A 6973-nucleotide genomic window follows, 5' to 3' on the forward strand; every position below is an offset into this window, starting at 1 on the left:
AGAAACACTATCCCAGTTTCCAGCAAACCCAAAATCTAGGCTCTAGAGATCCCACCCATTAGCCTACTAGGAGCCCTTCCCTGCTGCGTTCAGGAGAAAACTCGCAGACAGACTCAGACTAATGGCTTGAGGCAGGGGAACACATGCACCATCTTCCTTGAAGTCTGAAAGGCACCTGCTATGGGAGATCTAGGAGTCCCATCCCCTCTGATTCTACCCAAAGCCCTCTCAGAAACAGTTGGGTCTATGATCAGTCTAAAATGACAGTAGACAACCAGGTAGAGAAGGCAGAAGTGGATCCTATGATGACTTGCATCATTTGCTGATACACCCTTAGACCCAGTGCTGATAAAATCCAGCTTTTCAGGCCAACATGGACATAGCCAAGCCCAGAGGATCTGGCCACAAACTGTGGATCGCTTATAACTTCAAACAGGCTTCTGAGGGATAGACATCGACAATATCAGGTTGGCTTACCCCAGCCACAGAAAACATCAGAGCTGAATCCAAAGGGAGAACCCAGTGGGAGTTCCTTTCCCCTATTCCACAAGAAGCCCTCGCAGAAACAGGTGTGTAACTAGTCTAAGACTGACAGCAAGCCAGCAAGCAGTCAGGCAGAGGTTGATACTATGGTGACTTGGGATGTTTGCTGACACATCCCTGGGCCCAGTGCTGATAAACTCCAGCTTTTCAGAGCAGGTTGGGCCAATTCGGAGCACAGTCAAGTGTGGAGGAATCAACCACAAACTGTGGATTGCTTGCAGCTTTGAACAGGCTGCCAAGGGCTCGACATGTACAGCACCAGTCTCAGACAACATCACAGCTATACCCAAAGTCAGAATTGAGCAGGCAAACACAAAACTCTACTAAGATGAATTCCACTCTGTTCCTGCTCACTATTTATGTTATGATTCCTTTTTCATAATACTTTAAATATTCTTCCTTCTATTTTTATTCCTCTATTTTTATGTCTATTTTATTCTTACTTTTTATTACCCCATTGTTTCCTTCTTTTCTTATTTTTGTTATTCTTTCTCCTTCTCTGTCCCTTTTTCCTGTTCTCCTCTTTGTTTTTTTAAGTTTTTATTTATAAATAAAATATAAATAAATTTTTGTAGAATTTATTTATAGAAAAATATAAATAAAATAACAATTGTAGAGAGAGGGGACAGGAGGGAGAAAGAGGGAAACAATGTTTGGTTGCCTCTCACCACCCCCCCTACTAGGGATGAGGCCGACAACCCAGGCATGTGCTCTGGCTGGGAATTGAACCAGTGACCCTTTGGTTCACAGGTTGGCACTCAATCCATTGAGCCACACCAGCCAGAGCCCGGTTCTCTTCTTTCAGTTCATTATTTGTATTAGCTTTCTTCATTTTTCTCCTCCCATAATCACTTTTCTGTCCTTCGGATTTCTTTTATTATTTTTCTCCCCCCTTCTCCTAATATTGCATATTCCATTTCTCTTTCCACTTTTAATTTCTGATCTTTTTTCTTTTTGTATTATTCTTCATTTACAGCTGTCCCCATTTTCCTACCCATTGTTTCCCTCTGCCCCATCCAACCACCACTATTGTTGATATTACTGTTGTTGAGGGGTTGATTATTTTGGATTTGTATATTTGTGTTGTTTTGATTGTTCTGCCATCACCTGTACTACAGTATACAAAACATGGAGGGGGTTGAGCTTCTCAGTCAGCCTGCTGAAGGGAAGGCACCACCAATGAACAAGTCAAGAACATTCAGGACCCAAATACAACAGCAGAGCCCACATAACCCACACAAAGGACATTCCTAGAGCATCCAGATTAGGAGATCAAGGAGTCTACACCACTGGGTCCCCCAGGAATCCTGACACATAAGCCCACCACACAAGACGTAGTCAAAGCAGATCTACCAGGTACATCAAAACAAACAAAAAGAGACAGCTAATATAGGGAACAAACTCCAAATAAAAGAAAATAAGTAATACCCAGAAAAAGAGCTAAATAAAATTGGGGCAAGCCAGTTATCAGATATAGAATTTAAAGTAATGGTTATAAGGATACTCGAGGGAGAGATTATGGCGGAGGAGTGAATGGGAGTCATGCTGACCTCCTCCCAAGACCAAACTGGAATTGCAACTAAATAGAGGAGTAATCACCTGAAAAACAATGGAACGATAGTGGGAGAGGAACCTTGGTGCTGCGGACAGTGGATTCAACTCTCACACATCCCAATGGGTGAGAAGTGCAGTGGAGGCTCAAGAGGGTGGGCTGGGTGCCCACGGGCACTAGCACCAGAGGGACATTGAAATGGCCAGTTAGCTTCTCCCGAGAAGAACGGGGTCTGAATCGTAAACAGGGACCCCTAAACTACAGCAGCTAAAACCAAGAAAATACAGACAAAACGCAACCCCAAAAAGCTTGGGAGCACTCTCTGCCAGAGACAGGTGGCTGGGGATGCAAAGAGACATTTAAAGGGCCAATGCAAAAATTGCAGTGGCAGCCACCCTCCTTGATTTCTGGGTAGAGGCGGCAGCAGGGTGGGCTGGTGCCTGGGAAAAGACTGGTGAGGAAAACTTTGTGAAGAGAACTGACACGGGGGCCAGTGGAGCCTGAGTGATAATGCACCTCCCACTCTGCAGCTACCATCTCTCTCAGGCATAAGGGAATCAATTAACCTGCCTTTTGTGCGCTCTGCACAAAGCTTGTACAAGTGTGAGCTGCGGGGCTGAGAGCAGACTGGCTGGGAGAGCCTTGAGGAGAGACTGGAGACGGAGGCATTGAGGAAAGAAGGGGAGGAGAAACCGGGGAGTCCTGACTCCCCGTTCTGTAGTCTTCACTGTGGGCTGGAAAGGCGCAACCCCAAAGAGGCAGAAGCGGGGCGCGCATGAACCAGACTGACTGCAATTGAAACGCAGTCCGCACAGGGGGTGGATCCTTGGCCGAAGGGGTCAGGGAACTGCCCGGAGGCCCCTGAGGAGAGTCTGGAAACGGAGGCATTGGGGAAAGAACGGGAGAAGGAACCAGGGAGCCCCACTCCCTCGCTGTTCCCAAGTCTCCATTGTGGGCTGGAAAGGCGCGACCCCAAAGAGGCAGAAGAGGGGCACGCGATTGAAACGCAGGCTGCACAGGGTGTGTATACTTGGCTGAAGGGGTCAAGAACTGCCCAGACCCCTGAGAGAGACGAGAAACGGACGCATTGGGGAAAGAACGGGAGGAGGAACTGGGGAGCCCTGACGCCTTCTCCTTGACGTAGTCTCCATTGCGCGGGAAGAGGCCACACCCCCAAAGAGCCAAAAGCCGAAAAGCACACATAGACACCCCAAAAACACCCAGTGCAGGTGCGCACACTTGCGCCAAGTGACCGGCGAGGGTTGCCGAGCGTGTGTGTGTGACCAGCGCGGGCTGGTGAACGCGTGCACCGGCCGGCAAGGCCTCCCACAGATTGGCACCAATTTGGCCTGCGAGGGAGTGCACTGAGCAGCAAGGGCAGGTGTAAATTGACCCACCCGTCCATGATTGCGGAGCGGCCCACAAAATTAGTAGAGCTGCCCAGAGTCCCTGGAGGAGAGACCGGAGAGAGGATTAACTAAAGAATCCTGGAACTGACTTCCTCCCATTTCCATAGTACCCATTCGGCGAGGGCAAGCAACGCACCCAAAGAGCCAATAGCGGTGAAAACACACAGTAGAAGACCATAAACTGACCAGTGCCCTGGAGCTCGCCGGCCACAGGGGTGAGATGAGTAGTGAGGTCACAAATAAGCCCCCTGGTCTGGGGCAAGCACATGCGAGCCGAGGCAGATGGGGGATCCTGCCATGCCAGGAGCGTGCTCAAGGAGCCCACGTGAGAGTGCAGAAAGATCCCAAAAAATAGCCCAGCCCTGACCGAAGGGGTCACAGAGCTGCCCCAAGCAGGAGTCAGACAAAGACAGTAGACTCCTGGAAGGCTCAAACAAACAACCCAAGGTCCTATAGGGTCAACAACTGACATCATCACAGGCAGGCCCAGAAAGAAAAGTAAGGGACAAAAATACTTAACAAACTTTCACAAAAATGGGAAGAAAAAGAAGTTCCCCCCAAATGAGTGGAAAGGAGGACTTCCCACAGAGAGTGCTAAATGAAATAGAGGCAAGGGAACTATCAGATACTGAATTCAAAACAATGGTTCTAAGGAAGCTCAATGAGCTCAGCCAACTCAAAGATAACTATGAGAAACTGCAGAGAAACTATCAGGATCTTACAGCAAACTATATCAGCTTAGAAAAGGACATAGAAACTATCAAGAAGACACCACAGGATATGAAGAATACCATTTCTGAAATGAAGAACACAGTAGAAGGAATCCAAAGCAGGCTGGATGAAGCCGAGGATTGAATCAGTGAGATGGAGGATAAGGTAGAAAGAAGCTCCCAGAAAGAGCAAGAAATGGAAAAACAACTCAAAAAGAATGAAGAGGCATTTAGGGAAATGCAGGACAACCTGAAACGCAAGAATATCCGTATAATAGGGATACCAGAAGGAGAAGAAGAGGAGCAAGGGATAGAGAACCTCCTCGAAAAAGTAATGATGGAAAATTTCCCTACTTTGAGGAGAGAAAGGCTCTCATGGATCCAGGAGGCACAGAAGACCCCACTCAAGAGGGACTCAAAAAGGTCCATTCCAAGACACATCATCATTAAAATGGCAAATGTCAAAGACAAAGAGAAAAATCTCAAGGCAGCAAGGGAGAAGGAGAGGGTAACATACAAGGGGGCCCCGATACGCCTAGGAGCTGACTTCTCAACAGAAACACTACCAGCCAGAAGGGAATGGCAACAAATATTCCAAGCCATGAAAAGCAAGGGCCTACACCCAAGGCTGCTCTACCCAGCTAGGCTCTCCATTAAAATAGAAGGGGAAATACAGAGTTTCCTAGACAAGAGAAGACTAAAAGAATATATCTCTACCAAACCAGCACTCCAAGATATGCTAAGGGGACTGGTTTAAGCAGATGAAGGAAAAGAATGAGACAGAGAGGAACACAGGTACAAAGAGAAAAGATGAGTAAGTTTCTATCAGTAATATCTCTCAACATGAATGGACTAAATGCCGCAATCAAAAGACACAGGGTAGCTGTATGGATAAGAAAACATGACTCACACATATGCTGCCTACAGGAGACCCACCTCAGAGCAAAAGACCTACACAGATTGAAAGTAAAGGGATGGAAAAAAATATTCCAAGCAAATGGGCATGAGAAAAAGGCCGGAGTTGCCATACTTGTATCAGACAAAGTAGATTTCAAAGCAAAGTCCATAAAGAGAGACCCAGAGGGGCACTTTATAATACTTAAAGGAAGAATCTATCAAGAAGACATCACCATTGTAAACTTATATGCTCCCAACATAGGAGCCCCCAAATTTCTAAAGAAATTGTTGGGTGACTTCAAAAAAGATATGGACAGCAACACACTGGTAGTAGGGGATTTCAAAACCCCACTGTCAAAAATGGACAGGTCTTCCAAACAAAACATTAATAAACATATTGTGGCGCTGAATGACACACTGAATCAAAGAGACTTAACTGACATATATAGAATCTTACATCCCAAAGAAGAAAAATACACATTCTTTTCAAATGCTCATAGAAGTTTTTCAAAGATAGATCATATGATAAGACACAAAGCAAGCCTAAGCAAATTCAGGAAACTTGAAATAATACCAAACCTTTTTCTTGGACCACAAGGGCTTGAAACTCGAAATCAACCTCAAAGAGAAACTTCAAAAACTTGCAGACTCATGGAGACTGAACAGTAGACTATTAAACAATGAATGGGTCAATAATGAGATAAGAGAAGAAATCAAAAATTTCTGAAAATAAATGAAAGTGAACAGACAACAGTCCAAACCTATGGGACACAGCAAAGGCGGTCCTGAGAGGGAAGTTCATAGCAATACAGGCTTACCTAAAAAAGATAGAAACATTTCAAATAAAACACCTAACACTACAACTTCAAGAACTGGAGAAACAACAACAAATAAATCCCAGAGCAAGGAGAAGGAAGGAAAAAGTCAAGATTAGAGCAGAACTGAATGACATAGAGACAAAAAGAACAATTCAGAAGATCAACCAATCCAGAAGCTGGTTCTTTGAAAAGATAAATAAAATTGACAAGCCTTTAAGCAGACTCATCAAGAATCAAAGGGAGAGGATCCAAATTAATAATATCAGAAATGAAAGAGGAGAAATAACAACTCATTCCACAGAAACACAAAGGATCGTCAAAAACTACTATGAACAATTATATGCCAAGAAATTTGAAAATCTTGATGAAATGGACAAATTTTTAGAAAAGTATAATCTTCCAACACTGAAGGAGGAAGAAACAGAAAGCTTGAACAGACTGATAACAGCTGGGGAAATTGATGCAGTAATCAAGAAACTCCCAGCACACAAAAGCCCAGGGCTGGACGGTTTCACAGGAGAATTTTACAAAACATTTAAGGAAGAGCAAACCCCTGTCCTTCTCAGACTATTCCAAAAAAGTCCAAGAGGAGGGAAGACTCCCAGACTCTTTCTATGAGGCCAGCATCACCCTGATCCCAAAACCAGATAAAGACCCTACAAAGAAAAAAAACTACAGGCCAATTTCGCTGATGAACATAGATGCTAAAATCCTCAACAAAATATTGGTAAAACACATCCAGCAATACATTAAAAAGATTATCCACCACAATCAAGTGGGATTCATCCCAGGCATGCAGGGGTGGTTCAATATACGCAAATCAGTAAACGTGATACATCACATAAATAAAAGAAAAGACAAAAACCACATGATCATCTCGATAGATGCAGAAAAAGCATTCGATAAGGTACAGCACCCATTTATGATCAAAACCCTCAGCAAAATGGGAATAAATGGGGCGTTCCTCAACGTAATAAAGGCCACATATGAAAAACCTACAGCCAATGTCATACTCAATGGGCAAAAACTGAAAGCTTTCCCACT

The sequence above is a fragment of the Pteronotus mesoamericanus genome, unplaced genomic scaffold, assembly GCF_021234165.1.
Source record: "Pteronotus mesoamericanus isolate MK-2021 breed Mesoamerican mustached bat unplaced genomic scaffold, CSHL_Meso_final contig_35, whole genome shotgun sequence".
In the NCBI taxonomy this organism is placed as follows: domain Eukaryota; kingdom Metazoa; phylum Chordata; class Mammalia; order Chiroptera; family Mormoopidae; genus Pteronotus; species Pteronotus mesoamericanus.